Genomic DNA, 22,035 nt, shown 5'->3' on the forward strand with positions numbered 1-22,035 from the left:
GTAGCGCCTAGAACCGCTCGGCCACTACGGCCGGCTGAAACATTGTTATGCACTATTAATAAATTTATGATACACAAAATACCTAATCTTGACTGTTGTGACCAGGTGCTGTCAAAACCGAAATATAACAGATATCTTTATTTAAGCTGGCTTAACAGCCTCTGTTAAGATATTCTTCTATGGAGTAGAAGGAGTTGCCTATCAAAAAGTCTTTCAGACTCTGTTTAAAGCGGGCTTAATCTGAAACCAAGTTTTTAATGGTTGCTGAAAATTTATTGAAAATGTGTGTTCCTGAGTATTGGACCTTTTTTTGGACCAAAGTAAGTGATTTTAGGTCTTTATGTAGATTGTTCTTACTCCTAGTATTGATACTGTGTATTGAGCTATTTGTTGGAAACAGAGATGTATTAACTGCAACAAATTTCATTAAGGAATAAATATATTGAGAAACAGTGGCTAGAATACAAAGTTCTTTGAACAAGTTTCTACATGATGTTCTTGAATTTACACCACAAATGATTCTTACCACACGCTTTTGCACCCTAAAAACGTTTGCTCGGTTTGATGAGTTGCTCCAGAATATGATCCCATATGATTTTAAGGATTCTACGATGGACGCTACTTCTTTGGGAGACGTGAGTGTCATTTCCATTTTACGGAAGCTATTTTTAGAGATTGGTCTCAGATACTCCATTGCACTGTTGACCGAACCTGATAACCCCAAGCTGCCAGTAACAGAAATGAAGCACTTGTTTAAGAGGTTTGCAACACCGCATGTACTTGTTACCAAAGTCTCATTTTTACAGCTATCTGTTCCTCTTCCCTCTTGGCCCCACCTGTCTCTGTCTTCACTATATCCCATACTGTTTTTATTTTGTTGCCTGATGTAATTATCTTACAGCTATCTGTTCCTCTTCCCTTTTGGCCCCACCTGTCTCTGTCTTCACTATATCCCTTACGGTTTCTATTTTGTTGCCTGATGTAATTACCCTTTTCTCGTAATAAAGGTGCTTCGATTTCTGGATTGCTTGCTTCAATATTTCCCCGTATTCTTTGTAATACATTACAATTGTAACATCACAGCTGTTCCTAGATAGTAGAGACAGTCTCCTTTTTGTTCCACATGATATCTTTATTCCTTGTATAATCCACGGTTTATTTTTTTGCTTCTGTGTATTTTAGTTACCTTTAGAGGAAAGCAATTTTCAAAAGTGGATGTAACTTTATTAATGAATGCTTTGTATTTTCCATTGGAGTCAGAAGTATTGTAAACAACTATCCAGTTCATGTCTTTGAGGAATTTCCTGAATTTCCCAATTTTTTACTTATTTATTACCCTCCTGTACTCAGATTTAATAGATTTTTTTATCCTGACAAGTTTCAACATTTAACACAAGATGCTGCATGTCATGATCAGATAGCCCATTTACTATTCGTTTTGTGATATGACTTTTTTCCCTAGATTTGTCTACAAAGATATTATCAACAGCGGTCTCAGAGCCTTTACATATCCTAATAGCAAAGTTCACAGTAGGAATTACACTGAATGATAGTGTTATTGACTGCAATAATTGTTCACTGACAGAGATTTTCAGTAATTCCACATTAAAACCATCAGCAACCACTATTTCCTTGTTTTTTATCATGAGATGGGACAGAGGAGCTTCCAGTTTTTTTTATGAAGGGGTTAAAATTTCCTGCAGGTGACCTATCTATACCTACTATTATAAAGGACCTATTAATGAAACACTAATTCTGTTGCACAAGCTTCTAAGTTCTGCTCTGAGCAATCAATATTCTTGAAATCAAAACAGTTTCTGACAAATGTGGCAACTCCTCCTTTCTGCACATTTCCTCTACAGAAGTAAGAAGCTCACCTGAATCCTTTAATATTTAACATATCTATACCAGTGGCCACATGAGGCAGATTATATCGACTGGTTTGCTCAATTCTAATTCTTCAACACAAATAAGCGACTCATTAAGCTTACTCCTTAGTCCTCGGATAATCTGATGCAATAAAGACAATTGATTTTGTGCACTGGCTGAATTACATCTGGATGAACCTAATTTTCCTGCCAATTTTTGAGTATCTCTAGTTTCAGAGGCTGTCTGCATGAATTGTGTCAATTAAAATTTGTTTTCTGGCTGCCTGTTTTATCAATGTGAATGTCATTTTCAGCCTGTCCCTGAACATCTTTTGTTTCTGCTCACCCTACCCTAAAAAAACTGCTGATCTGTCACTTGTAACCACTGGTACTTTACAACTTGTGACAGTGACCCCCCCCCCCTTAAGTTAATTGTTAGTAGCCCAGACAGTTTTCCCTTTCCTGTTCAAGTGAAGAGTGAAGGCCGTACATAGTATAATCCCATCTGCCGATAGAGTCAGCAGAAACCACACCGATATGGGACCCCATATCTGATCCAAGCAGCCCTTCCACCTTTAAATTAACTCTATCTTTACCAGGCCACTCTCAATTGAATAATTAGGGTTCCTATCTATGCTGTTGCCCGACCCACCCACTATTACCAGTCTTCCTTTGTGAAGTCTTTGAAAAGTGAACCTACATCCTTTATCACCTGACCCAGATTTGCAATAGGTTTAAAAAAACTTGTGACCTGGTAACCTGACCCTAGTTCATCCTGCAACAGTTGGTCAACACCTATACCATGTGAACCACCTAACAACAAAACTTTCTTATTCTTCACACTGTCTGAGAACGTCCTATTCCTATTTCTTCTGTAACTTGTTGCTAATCCTACACAACCAATGACCCTTTTTTATTTCCTCAATTCCCACACCACTACAGTCACCCACATGAAAGAAACTGCAAAGAAACTGCAATAACCCTCACACCACAACCCGGAACTAACAGTCCTACGGCAAGTCATACACTTCTTACTCATGGCAAACAAATTTTAGCTTTAGTCTAAGTTAAAACAACAATAACTCCTTAGACTACTCAATTAATACATAAAATTTCTTAGAAAGCTTAGGCCTAAAGTTCGGATTCTAATTCAAAACTTCTGGGGAAACAAAAACGATATAACCTGTATTGTTTACGTGACGAAACAAAAAGTAAACACAGAACTGAGCCTACACTATATAAACTTTTCACTTATTTTGGAACCTTTCACTTCGGCTACTTACTAGAGAATCAAATGGATAGCGTATCATGGGTGTGTGTGTGTGTGTGTGTGTGTGTGTGTGTGTGTGTGTTGTTCTTAGCATGAGTTAGTTTAAGTAGTATGTAAGTCTAGGGACCGATGACCTCAGCAGTTTGGTCCCTTAGGAATTCACACACACACACACACACACACACACACACACATGAAGGGGTGGCGTAAGTTGAGAAGGGGAGAGGGAGGATGTAGCCTGTTTCCCATATTACTGAGTCTGTGCACTGGGCAAAGAGTACAGAGAACCAAGAAAAATTTGGAAAGAGGATTAAAGTTCAGGGAGAAATAATAAAAATCAAGGTTTTCCGATTACATCATAATTATACCAATGTCAACAAAGGATTTGGAACAGAAGTTGAACGGAATTCATAGTGTCTTGAAAAGCGACTGTAAGATGCACATCTTCAAAATTAAAGCAAAACCATGTAATGAAATCGAATTCAGTCAGATGATTCTGAATGATTAATTGGATTAAGAAATCAGACAAGGGATGTAGTATATGAGTTTTGATATTTAGTCATCAAAGAAACCGATGATGGTTGTAGTAGAGAGGATATAAAATGCAGTCTGGAAATAGCAAGAAATGGCCTTCCGAGGAAGACGAATATTTTGACATCTAAAATAAATTTAAGTATTATGATGTCTTTTCTGAAAGTATTCGTTTGGAGTGCAACAATGTATGACAGCGAAAGGTAGACAATAAACAGTTCAGACACATAAAGTTCCACGTTCTGGCCCTAGATGGGTCATACTCTGCTCGTGGCGTCATTGGATGTGGTGTGGTCAACATACCGTTCTCTCGGTCCTTGTCGGATTTCCCGATACTAATCGGCCGAGAACTCGTCCGATCGCCGCACAAGGCTGGCTGCAACCCGTTGCAGTACTCCCACGAAGGAAGAATCCCTGGCAGTACCGGGAATCGAACCCCGGTGTTCCGCATAGCAGTCAGCCATGCTACAGCGACGGACAGTTCACGCAGAAGGAGAACAAAAATTTTTGAAATGTGGTACTACAGAAGAATACCGAAGATTAGATAGGTAGATCAGGTAACTAACGACAAAGTTCTGAATCGAATTGAGAGGGAATTTAATTTACGGGACTACTTGACTACGAGTAGGGATTGACTGACAGGACATATCCTGAGGCATCAAGGAATCGTAAATTTGGTAATGGGGGGAAGAGTGTGTTGTAAAAGTAGTAGATGGGGACTATGGCAAGCTTCTTCAAACGGATGCAGGTTACAGAAGCTGCGTAAAAATTAAGAGGCGGATACACTAGTCTAGAAAGTTGCGTGAAACCAGTATTCAGACTGGAAAAACAACAACTCTTCTGTACTCGTAACAATAAACGTAGACAGGTATATAGAAAATATGCACTGCTCAGCGGAAATGCAGACATGACAATGTTTACAATATTCAAGAAGTCTTCATATACACCATAAAGTTGTGGCAGTGCCAACGAATACATTGAGCCTTGTGATTACTGACTTTGTTGGAGTAAGCGTAAGACGTAAAAATCTTAAGAATACTCTCAAATCTGATAATATTTAGGGGGAATTATGAAAGACATTATGTATTTGCATCTGTACGAAAAATATAGGACTGTGGGGCGTCTCTAGTGGAGTGCAATATGAAAGGAAGCTTAAGGAATCAAACTGGTACTGCTGTGACAACTCTTTTATTAATAAATATCAGATTTTACAGATAATTTATTTATTGCTTATTTAAATGAAACTAAGGACATATGGTACATCTGGTAAAAGTTATTATAAGATAACCGTCAGAGCATGTTGTGAAAATATTAAGCTGACAGTTCCATGGCATAAGGAAGGTGACAGACATTAAATGAAATGGAAGAAAATGAAAAAAAGAGCTCAGCATTACACAGATGGTTAGCGCAAACGCGATGATTTTTGCCAAAGTGTGCAATGCTGTTTCCGATGGTCTGCTGGGAATGGAAACGAGGAAATGAAGCGAAGAGTGCCCTTAACAGGCAGTTAGAGTTAACTGTAGTCCTTATTACTTAATAATGCTAGGGAAATGAAGAAAATGGATCAGTTGTAATGGTAAGACTCGCTGAAGAGCCGGGCAGTGTGAGATGAAATTCAGTCTATAGAATAATAAAATTCCTTTCTTATTTAGAAAAAAATAAAACAAAAAGCGAGAGCGGATATTTGGGTAGGAAGTAAAATCGTTGACACTACACAAAAATGAAGTACTGTGAGCTGCAATAAAGCTATGTGCTATAAAGATAATGAATATGTCGAGTAATTACGTTGGAAAGGACGAAAGAGAGAATTCAGAAGACGACGGGAAAAAAATAGTGAAAACACGAAACTGTCAATGAGGATAAATAACGACTGGCTAGTGACAAAAGTGTTTCGCCTTTTGTTTATTGCTCAGATATATGAAATTCTGCACATATCTCTATCACTATATTACAAAAATTGCAATACTTTCAATTTTGTGAAGATCACGAGACACCAACCTCATTTTTAAACGAAAGTCAGGGGTAACAGCAGAATCACATCTGGAACAATACGTGGACGTGCTAACGTGAAAGTCTAAAAATTCATGGAGAATCACATTGATGGAAGAAGTGAGAAGAATATAATCACTGGAAAGGGAATAGCATAAGTTGTGTTTCAATATACACGCTGTGTCCAATTAACAAAGAAGGCTAAGGGTGTTGAGTTCTTCAAAGACATCGTCATCTCAACAGCGTTATGTCTTGTGAATTTTCTTTACAACAAAAACGAAAACACTTTTCGTTATCTTTAACATCAATACAGCGTGTTTCCCGTCAGTGCGGAAATTATGACGGGTCATTTATTTTTATTGCTCATCATTCGTTTTCCATTTCTTTACCCGATTGTCCTCGACGGCGACTGTTCATCGAAGACAAGGTTATTGTCAGGAGTGTTCCAGGTAACTGTGATGCGACCGCTTTTATTGTCTGTGTATAATACATAAATGACTTGACGGACAGGGTGAACAACAATTTACGGCTCTTTACTAATTATGCTGCAGCGTACGGAAAGGTGGCATCGTTGAATGACTGTATGAGTATACAAGATGACTTTAGACCAAATTTTTACTTGGTGGAATTTAAGGTGTGCGGAGGTGAAAGTTATGTAAATGCCATTTAACATAGGAGCCGTTTATTTCTTCTTGTCTGTTTCACAACCACCCACAATTGTCCTCATCACCATCACCACCGTCAACTTCAGGATAGCGACGAACATAAAGAGATTTAAATATAAATCATGTAGAAGGAACAGTCATAAAGTTTTAATTATAATCTCGGAAAATTAAATTTACATATTTAATTTTTTGTTTGTTTGCAGGTAAATGTCTGCAGCCCTGGTGGACACTGAAATCCCTGCGCCGCAGTACCGTAGCACGCTGCTAGAAGAGTAAAAGCAAGATGGTGCAGCCCGTCGATGGAGTATTGTGCATATAATCAGCAGTGGAAAACTGCATCTGTGGTGGGCCAATCCAGTGGACTTCTGCAACCGGATAAAGTGAAGTATTAAAAAGTTTCCGATTTTCGCATTTATTCAAAAAACAAAAAAATATACTGGATTTCTGATCATACAGTTGATCTACTGCAGTCTCCATTATTTGATTTCCAGCTATTTTAATTATTTGCTGTTGTATATATTGATGTTTATTTGCAATAGGACACAATATGTAAGGGGGACTCAAATAAAAACCGGACACCAACGACAACTGACCATGGAATGGTTCCATTCAAAGGTAACCGCCACACGTGTTAAGACATTTATCCCACTGGAAGACGAGACGGTCAATCTGCGTTTCATAGAACATGGTGGGCTGCTGACAGACCCACAACCGCACCCACTCTTGCACATCCTCGTCTGTCTGAAACTGACGTACACGTGAAAGATGTGAAAATTACACAGCGAAATATCCAGGCTGTAAGAAGTATATTATAGGGTTTCCCAACCAAATCACTGAAGTTAAACCTTCATCCAGTTGACAATATGGGGCGGACGTTAACATGCAACTGGATGATTCCGCCTGACAGCATTCCTGGACATTTTGACTTTATTATACATCGCAATTTCTGCAAAGTATTTTTATAGTGATGCCCATTGGTTGTGCTTCCACGCTTGGGGAACTCGACTAGCAGAGAGATCCTGTAGTCTAAGAATGAGGTCATCATGACCTTTCTGAAACTTGTGTGAATACCTTTGGATTTCTATGGCGGGGGAGATGTGGTACGTTTCCATTGTTGGGTTTGGCATTTGCCCTCAGGCTGTCAGAATGCTGACGGATAGGATTACCCTGATGCACAACAACGCCTGCCTCCACACTGTCAACCGGATGAAAGCTACGCTTCAGCGATTTAGTTGGGAAACACTGTAACATCCTCCGCGCAACTCGGAACTTTCACCGTGTGACATTCACATCTTTGGCGATCTGAAGAAAGACACGTGTGGACGTCGGTTTCAGTTGGACGAGGAAGTGCAAGCGTGGGTACAGCTTTGGATACGTCAGTGGTCGGACGCGTTCTTCAAAACAGGAACTGATCGTCTCATCTCCCAGTGGGATAAATGTCTTCATGCATGTGGTGATTACTTTTGAATGGAATCATACCATGGCCCCGTTGTGGTGGCCGTTTAGTCTTCATTTACCTGCCCCTCATACACAAATATCCTTTAAAAATATTCTAGGTACATGAGTCATTTTTTGGCCGTTATTACAGATGTCAGAAATTGCATCGCCTGGCAGTACACTGCGGTACCACTATAATAATACATATATTGTAAAGCCATCATCAGCATTACTGGAGGCACCGTGGGTAATGTACACTACTGGCCATTAAAATTGCTACAACAAGAAGAAACGCAGATGATAAACGGGTATTCATTGAACAAATATATTATACTAGAACTGACATGTGATTACATTGTCACGCAATTTGGGTGCATAGATCCTGAGAAATCAGTACCCAGAACAACCACCTCTGGCCGTAATAACGGCCTTGATACGCCTGGGCATTGAGTCAAACAGAGCTTGGATGGCGAGTACAGGTACAGCTGCCCATGCAGCTTCAACACGATACCACAGTTCATCATGAGTACTGACTGGCGTACTGTGACGAGCCAGTTACTCGGCCACCATTGACTAGACGTTTTCAATTGGTGAGAGATCTGGAGAATGCGCTGGCCATGGCAGCAGTCGAACATTTTCTGTATCCACAAAGGCCCGTACAGGACCTGCAACATGCGGTCGTGCATTATGCTGCTGAAACGTAGGGTTTCGTAGGGATCGAATGAAGGGTAGAGCCACGGGTCGTAAAACATCTGAAATGTAATATCCACTGTTCAAAGTGCCGTCAATGAGAGCAAGAGGTGACCGAGACGTATGGCGATGACGAATACACGCTTTCAATGTGCGTTCACCGCGATGCCGCCAAACACGGATGCTGTAAACAGAACCTGGATTCATCCGAAAAAATGACGTTTTGCCATTCGTGCACCCAGGTTCGTCGTTGAGTACACCATCGCAGGTACTCCTGTCTGTGATGCAGCGTCAAGGGTAACCGCAGCCATGGTCTCCGAGCTGATATAACATGCTGCTGCAAACGTCGTCGAACTGTTCGTTCAGATGGTTGTTGTCTTGCAAACGTCCCCATCTGTTGACTCAGGGAAGGAGAGGTGGCTGCACGATCCGTTACAGCCATGCGGATAATATGCCTGTCATCTCGACTGCTAGTGATACGAGGCCGTTGGGATCCAGCACGGCGTTCCGTATTACCCTCCTGAACTCACCGATTCCATATTCTGCTAACAGTCATTGGACCTCGACCATCGCGAGCAGCAATGTCGCGATACGATAAACCGCAATCGCGATAGGCTACAATCCGACCTTCATCAAAGTCGGAAACGTGATTGTACGCATTTCTCCTTCTTACACGAGGCATCACAACAACGTTTCACCAGGCAACGCCGGTCTACTGCTGTTTGTGTACGAAACTTTCTTCATGTCAGAATGTTGTAGGTGTCGCCACCGCCGCCAACCTTGTGTGAATGCTCTGAAAAGCTAATCATTTGCATATCACAGCATCTTCTTCCTGTCGGTTAAATTTCGAGTCTGTAGCACGTCATCTTCGTGGTGTAGCAATTTTAATGGCCAGTAGTGTAGAAGGCATATCATCAGGAAACATCCCTCGGTGCCACTAGAGAGGATAGTTTATCGATGTAGACCTGTGAAAACTAGTTACACAAATTAAACTGAGTATTCCCAGCGATCCGCTCTGGCCTCTGTCGTCTCAGCCTTAGCTTCCCTCAACTTCAGATACTGGAAGCGAAAAGAGTGAATCCGTCATTCAAGTTGATTAATGGTACAATGATGGAAAAAAGAATCTGAACACCAGGAAATAATCAATGTAGAGTAATGACATTTCAGGAATACTCTTGTCTAGGTAACATATTTAAGAAATTAACGTTGCAAGATAACAGGTTAATGTAAATGTGAGAAAAGCCGCTGCAAATATGAAATACTGGTATATTAATAACCGATGCAGCCGCTAAACTGTTGAATGCAAGCATGCAAAAGCGCATGCATTGTGTGGCACAGGAGCCGAATGTGAGTTTATGTGGGAAAGTTTCATGCCTATTGCACTTGGTCCGTCAATACAGGGGCAGTTAATGTTGTTCGTGGATGACGCTGGACTTGTCATCTATGATGTCCCCTACATGCTCGAATGGAGATAGATCCAGTAATCAGGTAGGCCAAGGCAATATGTCAAACACTCCGTAGAGCATGTTGGGTTAAAGCAGTGGTATGGGGCGAGCGTTATCCTGTTGGAAAACATCTCCTGGAATGCTGTTCAATATGCCAGCATAACAGATCGAATCACCGGAGTGACGTACAAATTTGCAGTCAGGGTGCGTGGGGGAACAACGGGAGTGTTCCTGCTGTCACATGAAATCGCACACCAGGCCATAACTCCAGGTGTAGGTCCCATGTGTCTAGGCTGAAGACAGGTTGGTTCACGCGTTCACCTGACCTGCTTCGAACCAACACGCGATCATTATTGGCACTTTCGTGGAACCGGCTTTCATAAAAAAACACCACAGTCCTCCACTCCGCCCGCCAATGAGCTCTCGTTTGACACCACTGAAGCCTCAAACGACAGAGGTGTGGGTTTCGTAGAATGCACGCTAGACACCGCCTGTCTCGGAATTGTCCTTTAAGTAACTGATCTGTAACTTCGTTGTGTAAATGTGGTGCCAACTGCTGCTGCAGACGCAGTACGCTGCGCCATAGCCATACGCCGAACATTACTGACTTCCCTACATCTACATGTACATTTATACTACGCAAGCCACCCAACGATGTGTGACGAAGGGCACTTTACGTGCCATTGTCATTACCTCCCTTTCCTGTTCCAGTCACGTATGGTTCGCGGGAAGAACGACTGCCGGAAAGCCTCCGTCCGCGCTCGAATCTCTCTAACTTTACATTCGTGATCTCCTAGGGATGTATAAGAAGGGGGAAGCAATATATTCGATACCTCATCAAGAAGCGCACCCTCTCTAAACCTGGACAGCAAGCTACTCTGCGATGCAGAGCGCCTCTCTTGCAGTCTGCCACTTGAGTTTGCTACACATCTCCGTAACGCTATCACGCTTACCAAATAACCCTGTGACGAAACGCGGCGCTCTTCTTTGGAGCTTCTCTATCTCTTCTGTCAACCCGACCTGGTTCGGATCCCACACTGATTAGCAATACTCAAGTATAGGTCGAACGAGTGTTTTGTAAGCCACCTCCTTTGTTGATGGACTACATTTTCTAAGGACTCTTCCAATGATTCTCAACCTGGCACCCGCCTTACCAACAATTAATTTTATATGATCATTCCACTCTTCAAATCGTTACGTACGCATACTCCCAATTATTTTACAGAAGTAACTGCTACCAGTGTTTGTTCCGCTATCATATAAGCATCCAATAAAGGATCCTTCTTTCTATGTATTTTCAATACATTACATTTGTCTATGTTAAGGGTCAGTTGCCACTCTCTCCACCAAGTGCCTATCCCCTGCAGATCTACCTGCATTTCGCTGCAATTTTCTAATGCTGCAACTTCTCTGTCTACTACAGCATCATCCGCGAAAAGCCGCATCTCTACTTTATATATGCCCTCCCGGTAAAGCCACATGGCCGTCCGGAGCCCGGTCTTTTTGCGACCGTAACTTCCCGTGACCACTGCTAGTAGCAATCACGTACAGTGGCTACATTTATGCCAACGTCTTTCTGCAATATCGCGGAAGGAATATCTAGCTTCTCGTAACCATTCACATGGCTTCAGTGAGCTGTTGATAATGGAGTCTTCGTCGTCTTGAAGGCATTCTTGATTAACACCAACTCACGACGTCCAATCTCAAACGTAACTAACGCCCACGACCTCCAACGTAACTAACGCCCACGACGTCCAATCGCAAACGTAACTAACGCCCACGACCTTTACAGCGCGCATTTAATGCAAACCTGAGGCACGTCCTCATAGTGCCACTACTGCCGCTATTCTCATGCGACTGGCGCGAAATTTGAATAGACTTCATCTTTCAGATACAGAAACATCCCTTTTCAGAATGGTTCAAATGACTCTGAGCACTATGGGACTTGACATCTGAGGTCCTCAGCCCCCTAGAACTTAGAACTACTTAAACCTAACTAACCTAAGGACATCACACACATCCATGCAGGATTCGAACCTGCAACCGTAGCGGTCGCGCGGTTCCAGACTGAAGCTTCTAGAACCGCTCGGCCACAGCTGCCGGCCTTTTATCTCATGCGATCCCTATAGCCAAAACTGCAGGCAACCAAGGACATTCGAATGGAGACTAGTGTCTCCATCGAGATAGTGCGCCCCGTCAGTCGACAGAGCAACTGCTTTTGTAGAATTCAATTCCCGTTGAAAACTATCCCACAATTGAATGGATGACTGTGGTAACAAGTTGTTCGAATGTGTTTTCCTTCTTGGAAGCTGGTAATTGGTACAAAGCATCAGTATATTTCAGCAATTTGATGTGTAGGACGTTTACATCTGTTGCGTTTGGAAGCGTTTCGTTAGCAATAGCACAATCCTATTGGACAAATTTCGTCAAAATTGTTAATCCCTCTTAATATTTAAAAGCAAAGAAATTTGCTTTTAGTTACGGAAATTAATTTCTAAGGAATACCACTAAAGATAAGGAATTTAGGATGATTGTTTCCCTGCTTTGTCCCAATTACCACCTTCCATGTAGGAAAGCACGTTCCAACAGCTTGTTATTACAATTATCCAATCAGTGGTGGGATAATTTTCAAGGGGAACAGAATTCTACGAAAGACGTCGGTCGCTCTATCGACTGACGGAGGGCGTTATCTCGATGGAGATACTAGTCTCCGTTGGTATATCCTTGGTTGCCTGCAATTCTGGCTAGGGCACGTTGCCGAAAATATAAGTGACTTGCCACAAAAAGAAGCGTTCAACTGGACAATTAATAACACATTAGTAGCAGCAAACGTTGACGCGATCAAAACTTGTAAATGGCCTCACATCACTTTCTATGCACACACCAAAAAGCCCAGTCGAGAGTATAGTCGAAAAAACAGGCGTTAAACATTTCCTTAACTAGATTTCCTTTGTTTTCTCAGCACCACGACCATAGTTGCTAGTTGCTACATTTGATGATGAGCTTTCAGTGGCTTGAAAACTAGTTAATGGTACAATAAATTGTCACAAAAACACGTTTCAATCGTCATATAGCGTGTTTTGTGAAAAAATGGGAATTCGTGTGAAATCACCAAAACTTCCGTTTAACAAAGAAAATTACGCATCCAAAATAACTGCAAACAAGATTAGAGAATCAGAGATCGTAAGTAACATGCTAAATAACGCGACTGATATGGCCTTGTAACATTGATTAAAACGGCCTTGCTGCGCTGGTACTACGAACGGCTGAAAGCAAGGGGAAACTACAGCCGTAATTTTTCCCGAGGGTATGCAGCTTTACTGTATGATAAATGATGGCGTCCTCTTGGGTGAAATATTCCGGAGGTAAAATAGTCCCCCATTAGGATCTCCAGGCGGGGAATACTCAGGAGGATATCGTTATCAGGAGAAATAAAACCGGCGTTCCAGGGATCGGAGCATGGAATGTCAGATCCCTTAATCGGGCAGGTAGGTTAGAAAATTTAAAAAGGGAAATGGGTAGGTTAAAGCTAGATATAGTGGAAATTAGTGAAATTCGGTGGCAGGAGGAACAAGACTTCTGGTCAGGTGACTAAAGGATTATAAATTCAAAATCAAATAGGGATAATGCAGGAGTAGGTTTACTAATGATTAAAAAACTAGGAGCGCCGGTAAGCTACTACGAACAGCGTTGTGAATGCATTATTGTAGCCAAGACAGACACGAAGCCCACGCCTACCACAGTAGTACAAGTCTATATGTCAACTAGTTCCGCAGATGATGAAGAGATTGAAGAAATGTATGACGCGATTAAAGGAATTATTCAGATAGTTAAGGGAAATGAAAATTTAATAGTCATAGGGGACTGGAAGTCGATAGTAGGGAAAGGAAGAGAATGGTTCAAGTGGCTCTGAGCACTATGGGACTTAACTGCTGTGGTCATCAGTCCCCTAGAACTTAGAATTACTTAAACCTAACTAACCTAAGGACATCACAGACATCCATGCCCGAAGCAGGATTCGAACCTGCAACCGTAGCGGTCGCGCGGTTCCAGACTGTAACGCCTAGAACCGCTCGGCCACTCCGGCTGGCAAAGGAAGAGAAGAGAAAGTAGTAGGTGAATATGGACTGGGGGTAACGAATGAAAGAGGAAGCCGCCTGGTATAATATTGCACAGAGCATAACTTAATCATAGCAAACACTTGGTTTAAGAGGGGGGTTGGGGGGGGGGGGGGGGTTGTTTGGGGGAAGAGACCAAACAGCGAGGTCATCGGTCTCATCGGATTAGGGAAGGATGTCGGCCGTGCCCTTTCAAAGGAACCATCCCGGCATTTGCCTGGAGCGATTTAAGGAAACCACGGAAAACCTAAATCAGGATGGCCGGACGCGGGATTGAACCATCGTCCTCCCGAATGCTACTACGAACAGCACAGCGAACACATTGTTGTAGCCAAGACAGACACGAAACCCACTCCTACCACATGGACTCTGACCATGATTTATTGGTTATGTAGATTAAAACTGAAGAAACTGCAAAAAGGTAGGAATTTAGAGAGATGGGACTTGGATAAACTGAAAGAACCAGAGGTTGTAGAAAGTTTCAGAGAGAGCATTAGGGAACGATTGACATATACAGGGGAAAGAGATACAGTAGAAGAAAAATGAGTAGCTTTCAGAGACGAAATAGTGAAGCCCGCAGAGGATCAAGTAGGTAAAAAGATAAGGGCTAGTACAAATCCATGGGTAACAGAAGAGATATTGAATTTAATAGATGAAAGGAAAAAAATATAAAAATTCAGTAAATGAAGCAGGCGAAAAGGAATACAAACGTCTTAAAAATGAGATTGACAGTAAGTGCAAAATAGCTAAGCAAGAATGGCTAGAGGACAGATGTAAAGAGGTAGAGGCATATATGACTAGGGGTAAGATAGATACTGCCTACAGGAAAATTAAAGAGACCTTTGTAGAAAAGAGAACCACCTGTATGAATATCAAGAGCTCAGATGGAAAACCAGTCCTAAGCAAAGACGGGAAAGCAGAAAGATGGAACCAGTATATAGAGGGTCTATACAAGGGCAATGTACTTGAGGGAAATATTATGGAAATGGAAGAGAACATAGATGAAGATGAAATAGGAGACATGATACTGCGTGAAGAGTTTGACAGAGCACTGAAAGACCTAAGGTGAAACAAGGCCCCAGGAGTAGACAACATTCCATTAGAACTGCTGACAGCCTTGGGAGAGCCAGGCCTAACAAAACTCTACCATCTAGTGAGCAAGATGTATGAGACACGCGAAATACCCTCAGACTTCAAGAAGTATATAATAATTCCAATCCCAAAGAAAGCAGGTGTTGACAGATGTGAAAATTATTGAACTATCAGTTTAATAAGCCACAGCTGCAAAATACTAACACAAATTCTTTACGTACGAATGGAAAAACTGGTAGAAGCTGAACTCAGGGAAGATCAGTTTGGATTCCGTAGAAATGTTGGAACACGTAAGGCAATACTGACCCTACGACTTATCTCAGAAAATAGATTAAGGAAAGACAAACCCACATTTCTAGCATTTGTAGACTTAGAGAAAGCTTTTGACGATGTTGACTGGAATACTCTCTTTCAAATTCTGAATGTGGCAGGGGTAAAATACAAGGAGCGAAAGGCTGTTTACAATTTATACAGAAACCAGATGGCAGTTATAAGAGTAGAGGGGCATATAAGGGAAGCAGTGGTTGAGAAGGGAGTGTGACAGAGTTGTAGCCTATGCCCGATGTTATTCAATCTGTATATTGAGGAAACAATAGAAAAATTTGGAGCAGGAATTAAAATCCATGGAGAAGAAATAAAAACTTTGAGGTTTTCCGATGACATTGTAATTCTGTCAGAGACAGCAAAGGACACAGAAGAGCAGTTGAACGGAATGGATAGTGTCTTGAAAGGAGGATATAAGTTGAACATCAATAAAAGCAAAACGAGGATAATGGAATGTAGTCGAATGAAGTCAGGTAATGCTGAGGGGATTAGATTAGAAAATGAGACACTTAAAGTAGTAGATGAGTTTTACTATTTGGGGAGCAAAATAACTGATGATGGTCGAAGTAGAGAGGATATAAAATGTATACTGGCTATGGCATGGAAAGTGTTTCTGAAGAAGAGAAATTTGTTAACATCGTGTGTAGATTTAAGTGGCAGAAAGTCTTTTTTGAAAGTATTTGTATGGAGTGCAGCCATGTATGGAAGTGAAACATGAACGAGAAATTCTTTAGCACAGAAGAGAATAGAAGCTTTCGAAAAGCGGAGCTACAGAAGAATGCTGAAGATAAGATGGGAGTTCACGTAAGTAATGAGGAGGTACTGAATAGAATTGGGGAGAAGAGGAAATTTGGCACTACCTGACTAAAAGAAGGGATCGGTTGGTAAGACATGTTCTGGGTCATCAAGAAATCACCAATTCAGGATTGGAGGGTAAGGAGAAGGGTAAAAATAGTAGAGGTAGGCCAACAAATGAATACACCACGCAGATTCAGAAGGATGTAGGTTGCAGTAGTTACTCAGAGATAAAGGAGCTTCCACAGGATAGAGTAGCATGGAGAGGTGCATCAAACCAGTCTCTGGACTGAAGACAATAACAACATGACAGGCTGTAAAAATGTGTTACAAAAAAGGGCTCTGAGCACTATGGGACTCAACTGCTGAGGTCATTAGTCCCCTAGAACTGAGAACTAGTTGAACCTAACTAACCTAAGGACATCACAATCATCCATGCCCGAGGCAGGATTCGAACCTGCGACCGTAGCGGTCTTGCGGTCCCAGACTGCAGAGCCTTTAACCGCACGGCCACTTCGGCCGGCTGTAAAAATGTGTGGCAATTTTAATTCTACCAGCATAAAAATAACTTATTGCCATTGTTACCATCATGTAAAGTATATGTAATGTTATGTAACTATGTTTTCCAAACTAGTATTGCAAGCCTAGTTTTCGCCATAGTACAAATATACAGTATTTCATGTATCAGGTGAGTAACATGTGTCATTAAATACACTCCTGGAAATTGAAATAAGAACACCGTGAATTCATTGTCCCAGGAAGGGGAAACTTTATTGACACATTTCTGGGTCAGATACATCACATGATCACACTGACAGAACCACAGGCACATAGACACAGGCAACAGAGCATGCACAATGTCGGCACTAGTACAGTGTATATCCACCTTTCGCAGCAATGCAGGCTGCTATTCTCCCATGGAGACGATCGTAGAGATGGTGGATGTAGTCCTGTGGAACGGCTTGCCATGCCATTTCCACCTGGCGCCTCAGTTGGACCAGCGTTCGTGCTGGACGTGCAGACCGCGTGAGACGACGCTTCATCCAGTCCCAAACATGCTCAATGGGGGACAGATCCGGAGATCTTGCTGGCCAGGGTAGTTGACTTACACCTTCTAGAGCACGTTGGGTGGCACGGGATACATGCGGACGTGCATTGTCCTGTTGGAACAACAAGTTCCCTTGCCGGTCTAGGAATGGTAGAACGATGGGTTCGATGACGGTTTGGATGTACCGTGCACTATTCAGTGTCCCCTCGACGATCACCAGTGGTGTACGGCCAGTGTAGGAGATCGCTCCCCACACCATGATGCCGGGTGTTGGCCCTGTGTGCCTCGGTCGTATGCAGTCCTGATTGTGGCGCTCACCTGCACGGCGCCAAACACGCATACGACCATCATTGGCACCAAGGCAGAAGCGACTCTCATCGCTGAAGACGACACGTCTCCATTCGTCCCTCCATTCACGCCTGTCGCGACACCACTGGAGGCGGGCTGCACGATGTTGGGGCGTGAGCGGAAGACGGCCTAACGGTGTGCGGGACCGTAGCCCAGCTTCATGGAGACGGTTGCGAATGGTCCTTGACGATACCCCAGGAGCAACAGTGTCCCTAATTTGCTGGGAAGTGGCGGTGCGGTCCCCTACGGCACTGCGTAGGATCCTACGGTCTTGGCGTGCATCCGTGCGTCGCTGCGGTCCGGTCCCAGGTCGACGGGCACGTGCACCTTCCGCCGACCACTGGCGACAACATCGATGTACTGTGGAGACCTCACGCCCCACGTGTTGAGCAATTCGGCAGTACGTCCACCCGGCCTCCCGCATGCCCACTATACGCCCTCGCTCAAAGTCCGTCAACTGCACATACGGTTCACGTCCACGCTGTCGCGGCATGCTACCAGTGTTAAAGACTACGATGGAGCTCCGTATGCCACGGCAAACTGGCTGACACTGACGGCGGCGGTGCACAAATGCTGCGCAGCTAGCGCCATTCGACGGCCAACACCGCGGTTCCTGGTGTGTCCGCTGTGCCGTGCGTGTGATCATTGCTTGTACAGCCCTCTCGCAGTGTCCGGAGCAAGTATGGTGGGTCTGACACACCGGTGTCAATGTGTTCTTTTTTCCATTTCCAGGAGTGTATATACTGAAACGGTCGCCAAATCTGACGCTTAATTATCACTCCTTTGTCCATACATATTAATATGGATGTACGTATACAGAGTAGTCAGCAATAGTCTGAAAAGCTTGTAAGGGTGTTGCAGGGTTGTTTGTGCTGAAAAATAATTATTAAACGATGTTCGGTACGTTGCACTCTTTCCGAGCTAATGAGCACTGAAATTAGCCAATCAGGCTGTTGCGCGTGCAAATCCAAGCGTCCAGTCAGATACAACATACAGTGTCAGTTGTTCTCATAGTGTAAATGATAAAGCACGAAACTTCCCAGACTTTTGCTGGGGTTCGATCCTTACTACCGTCCCATGTCCAATTATTGTATCGGTCTCCTGTTCGATTTTAGGAAACGAAACGGATAATACGTTTGGCGACACCACCTCTGGTGAGCCGCTTGAAATTGCGCGCGCAACGGCCTAATTGTCTAACTTCGATGAAAATTAACTCGGAAACGGTTTTACGTATAGATTTTTTCCTGAACATTTATTTCTCAGCCCAACCTGCTGTGCAACACCCTTAAAAGCTTTTCAGACTGATTCTGACCCCCCTGTATATAACGTATGTATGTAGGTATGTTCCACATCTCCTCCTAAGCCACTTGGCCAGTTTCAACGAAACTCGATACACGTATCACTTACTATCTCAAAATCCTCGCTGTGAGGATAAGAACGACCTACCAATCAAAGAGGTAGGAGTGGGGATGAAAAAGCAGTGTAGCCGACGACGCGCAAATACCCATATATTAGTCATCCAGTATCTGAGAATGAGAGTACTTTGTGACTTGGACACATAATTTCAAAGCTTTATGTAATTTTTGTCGCAGACAACCTTCAGAAAATGATGGAAGGAAAAAACTTATCGTTTACTAAATTTTTTCTGTTCATGCAGTGAAACTGCCGCACCTGGCAGTACTTCTTTATTACAAACGGCATTCGCGACTCATTCTGCAGACAGTATTCACATCTTCTACTGAGTGAACAAGCAAAATTATATGAAAGTACGACACATAGTGCAGGAATGTGAGGTCATAAACAAAGACATGAGTGAAAAACAGCAGCATCATGCAAGAAGTTTAAATTTATCACTTCGTCGCTACTACCTCTACTCGCAACAATTTCTTCAGGCAGAAGCCACATATATCACTGGATGTACCTGCAAAATTATAGTATTATACAGTGCGTAGTTCAGCAAATACGACGTCATAAACGTTGAACTGCGAGAAATTGAAACTGCAGGGTGAAATTCGCTAGAGATACTTATGAAATATGTGCACAAATACGCGTGGAATATGTTAAATGTATGTGAATTATATTTAATACGTGTGTACGTGGGCAAAGCCACGAGCAAGAAACTCATCCTGAACACCAGAAACGATTTCTACATCTACATCTACATCTACATCCATACTCCGCAAGCCACCTGACGGTGGATGGCGGAGGGTACCTTAAGTACCTCTATCGGTTCTCCCTTCTATTCCAGTCTCGTATTGTTCGTGGAACCTCGAAACTTCAACAAAAGTCCGTACCGAGCTACTGAGCGTCTCTCCTGCAGAGTCTTCCACTGGAGTTTATCTATCATCTCCGTAACGCTTTCGCGATTACTAAATGATCCTGTAACGAAGCGCGCTGCTCTCCGTTGCATCTTCTCTATCTCTTCTATCAACCCTATCTGGTACGGATCCCACACTGGAGAGCAATATTCAAGCAGTGGGCGAACAAGTGTACTGTAACCTACTTCCTTTGTTTTCAGATTACATTTTCTTAGGATTCTTCCAATGAATCTCAGTCTGGCATCTGCTTTACCGACAATCAACTTTATATTATCATTCCATTTTAAATCACTCCTAATGCCTACTCTCACATAATTTATGGAATTAACTGCTTCCAGTTGCTGACCTGCTATATCGTAGCTAAATGATATGGGATCTTTCTTTCTATGTACTCGCAGCACATTACACTTGTCTACATTGAGATTCAATTGCCATTCCCTGCGCCATGCGTCAATTCGTTGCAGATCCTCCTGCATTTCAGTACAATTTTCCATTGTTACAACCTCTGGATATACTACAGCATCATCCGCAAAAACCCTCAGTGAACTTCCGATGTTATCCACAAGGTCATTTACGTATAACGTGAATAGCAACGGTCCTACGACACTCCCCTGCGGCACACCTGAAATCACTCTTACTTCGGAAGACTTCTCTCCATTGAGAATGGCATGCTGCGTTCTGTTCTCTAGAAACTCTTCAATCAAATCACACAGTTGGTCTGATAGTCTATATGCTCTTACTTTGTTCATTAAACGACTGTGGGGAACTGTATCGAACGCCTTGTGGAAGTCAAGAAACACGGCATCTACCTGTGAACCCGTGTCTATGGTCCTCTGAGTCTCGTGGACGAATTGCGCGAGCTGGGTTTCACACGGTCGTCTTTTTCGAAACCCATGCTGATTCCTACAGAGTAGATTTCTAGTCTCCAGAAAAGTCATTATACTCGAACATAATACGTGCTCCAAAATTGTACAACTGATCGACGTTAGAGATATAGGTCTATAGTTTTGCACATCTGTTCGACGTCCCTTCTTGAAAACGGGGATGACCTGTGCCCTTTTCCAATCCTTTGGAACGCTACGCTCTTCTAGAGACCTGCGGTACACCGCTGCAAGAAGGGGGGCAAGTTCCTTCGCGTAATCTGTGTAAAATCGAACTGGTATCCCATCAGTTCAATCAGATTAGTACAGATATTAGTTACGATCTGGAAAGAAATACTGTGGGGGTAAGAAAAGGCAAACTCTTGGGTTGGAGGTGAGGAGAGTGAATGAGGGGAGGAAGAACTGGACAGACAGAGAGCGAGGAGGAGGAGATGCACACAGATAGGGCGCAGGAAATGGACAGGGAGAGGGGAGGAGAGGAAATGGACAGAGAAAGGGAAATCGAGGAGATGGGCAGAGAGAGGGAAGAGGGACAGAGAAAGGAAAGAGGAAGAGATGAACAGGGAGAGGGAGGAGGAGGAGACGGATACAGAGAGCGGGAGCAGGAGATGTAGAGAGCGGGGGTGAAGGATGAGGTGGACAGAGGGAGGGGAAGGAGGAGACAGACTATTAGAAGTTTGGAATAAATACATTCCTTTACATAACTTTAAGCTGTGTTTCAAATGTTACCACACTGTAATAACTTTCAGACTGTACAAGAAAAAAATACCACTGAAGATTTTAAATTGTAAGATATTTCCGTGGGCAGATTTGGACTCTGACCATGATTTATTGGTTATGAACCGTAGATTAAAACTGAAGAAACTGCAAAAAGGTAGGAATTTAAAGAGATGGGACCTGCATAAACTGAAAGAAGCAGAGGTTGTAGAAAGTTTCAGAGAGAGCATTAGGGAACGATTGACAAATACAGGGGAAAGAAATACAGTGGAAGAAGAATGAGTAGCTTTGAGAGATGAAATAGTGAAGGCCGCAGAGGATCAAGTAGGTGAAAAGACGAGGGCTAGTAGATATCCATGGATAATAGAAGAGATATTGAATTTAATAGATAAAAGGAAAAAAAATATAAAAATTCAGTAAATGAAGTAGGCGAAAACGAATATAAACGTCTTAAAAATGAGACTGACAGGAAGTGCAGAATGGCTAGAGGACAAATGTA

Source organism: Schistocerca americana, chromosome X (genome assembly GCF_021461395.2).
Source record: "Schistocerca americana isolate TAMUIC-IGC-003095 chromosome X, iqSchAmer2.1, whole genome shotgun sequence".
NCBI lineage: Eukaryota > Metazoa > Arthropoda > Insecta > Orthoptera > Acrididae > Schistocerca > Schistocerca americana.